Here is a 6,391-nt window from a genome sequence, read left to right on the forward strand (position 1 = left end):
ACATAGTACCAAGGAAAACTATGAATCCCAGAAAGATCCATAGATGTGGGGTGCTAGACACCTCTTCTAAAATCTCCCACATGGTACACTCAAAAAGGCTGTTAAATCCTGAATTGTAACGTTTTTAGACATTTTATTTATAATTTTTTTTTTACCTGTAATGACCGGTTCCTGTCAGTGGTGGTGAAAGAGTCCACTTGAGTTCACGTGGAGAGTCGGATAACTCAAAACCCAAAGTTATTGTTCTGCCTGAGGAGTTAGAGTGGTCGCGGAAGGGGTCACTTTGAATCAGACCAAATCTGCCACTGTGGCGGCTTTTGTTGCAAAACCGAAGGTACTTGAGCTTTCAGGGTTCTGCTGCAAAGCCAAGGCAGGCAGGGAGGGTTTTAATTGCTCTGGCAAGCAGGCGGGGTGGAATGGGCGTGTGTGGCCGAGTGTATCTCAGACTTGGCACTGGGGCCTGAGTCACAAACTAAAAAAGCGTCACCTGGGAGTGTGCTGTGTTAGCTAGCGGGCTATGTGCTTGAGTCCAATCGCATTTCCGGAGCTCTGGTAGCTAATCTTGCTTGCAAAGGCTGGTAAAGATCAAGCTTGCGCCCCTCCCCTGTGCCGGGGCGGGGGCAAGATTGCCTCACGTTGGGCGCCAAAATGTAGCGGTGTAAATGAATTCAATACAATACAAAAGATTGTAAAGAATATATACAGCTTTAATGCAAAAATAGACTTACAGTACCATGGTTCCCGCAGAGAACAGGAAGCAGAAGGGGAGGCTGGGTGCATGCCTGGCAGATTTATAGGTAAACATTCGCCTGAGGTGGACACACCCCCTAAGGCTGGGCTTAACCCTACAAGTTAGTTTCTTTGGGTTGGATTTTCCTTCTAGTACTTTCTGTAAGTCTGGGTTTGTGAATACATATTGTTTACATTTGGTTTTGTCATGGAATATCTTGTTTCCTCTATCAATGATGATTGAAAGTTTTGCTGGGTACAATAATCGGGGCTTGCATTCATGGTATTTTAATGTCTGAAGCACATCTGTCCAGGACTTTCTTGAGTTCATGGTTTTTACTGAGAAGTGGGGTTTAATTTTGATAGGTCTGCCTTCATATGTTACTTTGGCTTTTGCCTTTGCAGCTCTTAGTAGTCTTTCTTTATTCTATACGTTTTTGCATTTTGATTATTTTATGGCAAGGGGACTTTTGTTTTGATTGAGTCTACTTGGTGTTCTGAAAGCTTTTTGTACCTTCATAGAGACTTTCCTCTTTAAGTTGGGAAAGTTTTCTTCTATGATTTTGCTGAATATATTTTATGTGCCTTTGGGTTGGAGTTCTCCATCTTCTACCCCATATTAGTCATAGGTTTGGTCTTTTCATGGTATCCTGTATTTCTTAGATGTTTTCTTTTGAGAATTTGTTGGATTTATCATTTTCTTTGATCAAGGAATCAAATTTCCTCTACAGTATCTTCAACATTTGAGATTTTTTTTATTCTATCTCTTGTATTCTGTTAGTTGTGCTTGGATCAGTAGTTTCAGTTCATTTATCCAGATTTTACATTTCTAGAATTCCCTCTGTTTGTGTTTTCTTTATTGTCTCTATTTCAATTTTCAAGTCTTGAACTGTATCCTTCACCTATTTAATTACTTTTTCTTGGTTTTCTTGAGTTTATTTAAGAGATTTATTGATTTATTCCAATTTTTTGTTTGTATCCTCCATTTCTTTAAGGGAAGTTTTCATTTCCTCTTTAAGGGTCTCTATCATCTTCATAAATTTATATTTAAGATCATTTCCTTCTACTTTTTCTGGCTTTGGATGATCAGATCTTCCTATTGATGGGCTGCTGTTGTAGCAGCCTATCTGCAGGAACCTTGCCTGCTGGTTGGCCAGAGAAGCTGAGGCAGGTAGGAGAGGGGCCTGGGGTTTTGCCCCAGAACTAAGCACCTAAAGAATGGGGTGCTCAGTTGACTGGCTGACCTCTTGGTCCACTTTGTGCAATTATAAATCTACTATTAAAAAACAACTACTAGTTTTAAATGTTTTCCATTGGATTGGACTTTTGTATATTGCATACAAATTTTATAAATTGATATAAATTTGAGATTAATTAAACATACTGTACATACATTTTTACTTTTGCACAATGTATTGTTACTATATTTATCTATCTATCTATTTATATATTTGTTTAACAATGTAATGCAAATTTCTAGTCCTTTAAAATTATTATTGCCAACTGTTTGGGATAATAAGGAAATGTAGTTTAGTAATTAATCACCTAGTATCATCGAACTTGTAGTCATATTAGATATGTTTTCAAGGTCAAACAAATATATATTTTACATAGACAGGTCATTTTCAAACACTTCAGAGATATATAGAATATGGCCTTCAAGATGTTTTAATAACCTAGGTTCTTCTTTTTTATGACAACAAGACATGTCTGCTCCTGGCAGAACCAATTTACTTCAGAGAAGATAAAATGAATTGGATAGACTTCACATGCAGTTTATTTTCTTTGTGGCAAAAGTAGGCCACTGGGTAGAAAAATGCCCATTCCTTGACTACTGATAATTATGCTGTCCTAATTGGATAAGCAGAACACAAAAGAGAAAGACTGCCAAACATTGTCAAGACATGGAGGGACATCCCTTCCGAATATTCTGCTTCACAGAAAAGTCTGTTGGATATGTTAGGCCTGTAGGCTGAAGATGAATGCCCCAAAATATCAGAGGAACTTTGTGTGATTGTCTAGCCAGTTGTTTTGGTTATTATACACATATTTTGGAAGTCATTTGCTTGCACTTCCTGATTACTCAGTTAATATTATTTCTTTCTTGGGTCTGACAGAAAGTTGAAGATTAGATAGTTATAGTTTTCCTTGTATACTAGGCATAGAAAGCAAGTTATAAAAGAAAATAAATTAGGTACAAGACTTTGGACTCACCAAGATAGGATAGATATGGAGGGTTTTCTCTAAACTTGTTAAAAGCAAATGGATTAGATATTGTTGATGTACTAATTTCCTGTACATATTGTATATAGTTATTATTCTTACTGTGTATTTTTCTTATATTTGCTATAGCCTTTTTATTTTAGACAAAAAGGGGAAATATAGTAATATTTTGTTTATATTTTAATAAATAAAGCTTGCCTAAAAATCAAAAGGGAAAAGTTAAGCTACTAGAGGAAAGGCAGTGGTCACACACACCTTTAATCCCAGGATTTGGGAGACAGAGGCAGATGGATCTCTGTGAGTTTAAGGCTACCCTGGGATACACAAGGTCAATGCAGAAACAAATCCAAGTGATAGTGGCTCCCACCTTTAATCCTAGCACTAGAGGGAATATAAAATGGGAGAGAGGTTTTGCCCACTTAGTCTACTTAGTCTGCAGTCGCCCAGTCTTGGTAGCAGTAAGACTTCTCTAGTAGCTTGACTGTTTTGCTTTTCTGGTTTTTGGGTTGAACCCCCATATCTGACTTTGGGGTTTTATTATACATGTAACATTTGCAACAATAAATAAATGGAACCTTCTGAAACTGAGAAACTTCTGTAAAGCAAAGGACATGGTCAACAAGCTAAAACAGCAGCCTATAGAATGAGAAAACATCTTTACTAACCCCACATCGTACAGAGGGCTGATCTCCAAAATATACAAAGAACTCAAGAAATTGGTCATTAAAAGAAAAAATAATCCAATAAAAAAAATGGGATACAGACCTAAACAGAGAGCTCTCAACAGATGAATGGCTGAAAGACACTTAAGGAAATGCTCAACATCCTTAGCCATCAGAGAAATGCAAATCAAAACAACTCTTGAATTCCATCTTACACCTATAAGAATGGCCAAGATCAAAGCCTAAAGTTTACTCTTTTGATTCTCTGCTTAGGTCCTTTCTAGAGACTGTATGATGAAGTACACACGTTTTAATAGTGCATTCAAACTGCTTAAGGTTCTTTAATCCCTGAAGCTCCTTCATATATATATATATATATATATATATGCCATAAAGTTATCTAGATTATATCACCTAAGAAATGATTAGTGACTTAGAATGAATCAGATCAGATTTTCATTAAAAATGTGAAAAATGAGACACACACATTCTCCAAGTCTCATTTTTTAATAAAGTATTTTCAAGGAAATTGTGGAGGAAATGGATAACAGTTTCAATTATAAGTCTATGAAGATAAAGAAGTATTTCTGTCGTGTTTCTTACACTGATCTTCAATTAAAATCAGAATATATTAAGTAGTTCTTCAGTGACACAATAAAAATCAATATAATAAAGTTTAATTACACAGCTTTCTAGGCATCTGACCTCATCTAGCAATAACGTTTTGAAAAAGGCATATTAAAGTGGCAGTTTTGAAGTCAGTGCAAGCCTTCGTAATCAGGAAAGTTACTGAGGGAACGTTAAAGAGCTGAGGACCTTGCAGGGTGGCTCGTGTCTCAACTGCAACTCTGTCCCCCTCTTCCATCCTGCCCAAAACAAGCCAACTCACCAAAGCACTCTGAAAGCCTGGTGATTTGACAGCTCCAGCCAGTGGCTTGATTTCATCCTGCAGAGTCCTCTAACAATGTGTGTGCCCCATCAGGACTCATATGACTGTGAGATCATGTTTTGGCTTAAATTGCTATCTAACAGAAAGTGATGGATATAGTCAGAATTTACCTGAAAGACAATAAACTAAACCAATATGGTAAAAAAATCAAACCCACCATCTGTGAAGAATGCATCTTTGAAGAGCCCAGCTTCTTCTCACCTGGAAAACGAAAGAAAGTGTAAAATTACACAGGCAGATACCGGCTTCTGTGGACAACTTTATGGTTCTGGAAAAGTTTCAGTTCAGTTTATAGCATTAGTATTTATTTTACTAAAAGCAAACGTAAATATTATGACTATGCTAGTATAAATAAAGTCACAACACATATTATAAGGTCTTAAGTATCCATTTGTCTAAGCCATGCTACGTATTTATTTCATTATTTATTTCATGATACTATGAAAATACTGTATAAAAGTGATGACAAGGCTGCGCCCCATGCTTTGCCAGCCTGAGTCCGAATAGCAGAATCCAGAAGGTGGTCAGAGACACATAATGTCAGTAATTCGTACATCTGTCCGTGCCAAATAGGTCATGGGGAAGGTGATTGGCACAGCCATGGTAAAAACTGCTAAATTCAGTGAAAGACCTCAACCCTAGTCTCCATCTTAAGATGTTTTTGTGATCAACTAGGCCAGGGAAAAATTGGATACCTGTGGGCGGCAGAAGCAGTCTTGAGACCGGCTACACCTGCCAAGGAGGCAAAAACAGGATATCTGTGGGCAGCAGAATCAGCCTTGAAAAAACACCCAGTCCTTTGTGTATCAAAGCTCAGGGAGGCAGAAACTGGCTGAAAACTGGCTTAGTTTAGACTTGTTTTGCCCTGACTTGTTTTTATCCTGTTAGACTTATTTTCCTCTTGATGTTGACGCCCCACCCCATATGTTAATTTGAGTTGACCAATGACATTGCTGTTGCTATGTTTCCTAGAAGTTAGGGTCTTTCAGTCAGAGCGACCAGACTTGTTTTGGACCCCTACTTGCTAAAGTACTTCAACAAGCAGAAAATCTACTTTGCTCACGATGCCCACCATCGTGGGCCCCACGATGCTCCGTCGGGGACATGGTGCTCCTCAGAACTCTGCCGGTCGCCAGGTCAAAGCACGTGAAACATGAACTGGTTGAGATCATTTTCAAAGTTGGCCGAGTTAACGACCCAATCACAGGAAAGCTCTGTACGGGGATGGCCTACCTAGAAAGTCCACTTAGTTCAGAAACTGCTAACCCAAGTAAAACTCCAGAAGAACTCAAGGCGTCTTCCACCTAGGGAAGAAGGGGCCAAAGGGATTTCTGTCTTTAAGTCTCCTTTCTGACTTCTGTCACTAGCCACCCAGTTTCTCTTGTGACATTAATAAAATAGTAAAAGTAAATGAAACAAAAAAAAGTGATGACAATCCAGTTGAGCTCAAGTAAAAATTATGAGCAATTATGCATGCCTTGTGGGTCTCTGAGGCAGTAGAGAAAAACAAGTGATAAATTTAAGCTTAGGCTGCATCGCTGTTATTGATTGATAGCTGAATTTCCATGGAGATGAAGTTAGCCTTGCGTACTAGGTACTTTGGTTTCCCTGGGACCTAAGGAAAGAAGGGCTTATTTGGGCTGGTATTTCCAGAGTGTATCTTGGTAGTGGGAGCTTGAGGTGGCTGGTCACAATGCACTCACGCTCAGGCAGCATGGAGATGAGTGTTCTCACTTAGTTTGCTTTCTCCATTTTTCTCTTTGGGACATCTATCCCTGGAATGGTGGCGGACATCATCCCCACATTTAGAATGCCTTTCCCTGTCTCA

At 38.5% G+C, this 6,391-nt stretch overlaps 1 pseudogene; it reads left to right on the forward strand.

Moving 5' to 3' along the window:
* The first annotated feature begins 5,100 nt into the window (after positions 1–5,100).
* On the forward strand, positions 5,101–5,871 carry LOC121461563 (annotated as a pseudogene).
* The last annotated feature ends 520 nt before the right edge of the window (positions 5,872–6,391 follow it).

Source organism: Microtus oregoni, unplaced genomic scaffold, assembly GCF_018167655.1.
Source record: "Microtus oregoni isolate MIOR12 unplaced genomic scaffold, Mior012 000000F_ref0000247, whole genome shotgun sequence".
Lineage (NCBI taxonomy): Eukaryota > Metazoa > Chordata > Mammalia > Rodentia > Cricetidae > Microtus > Microtus oregoni.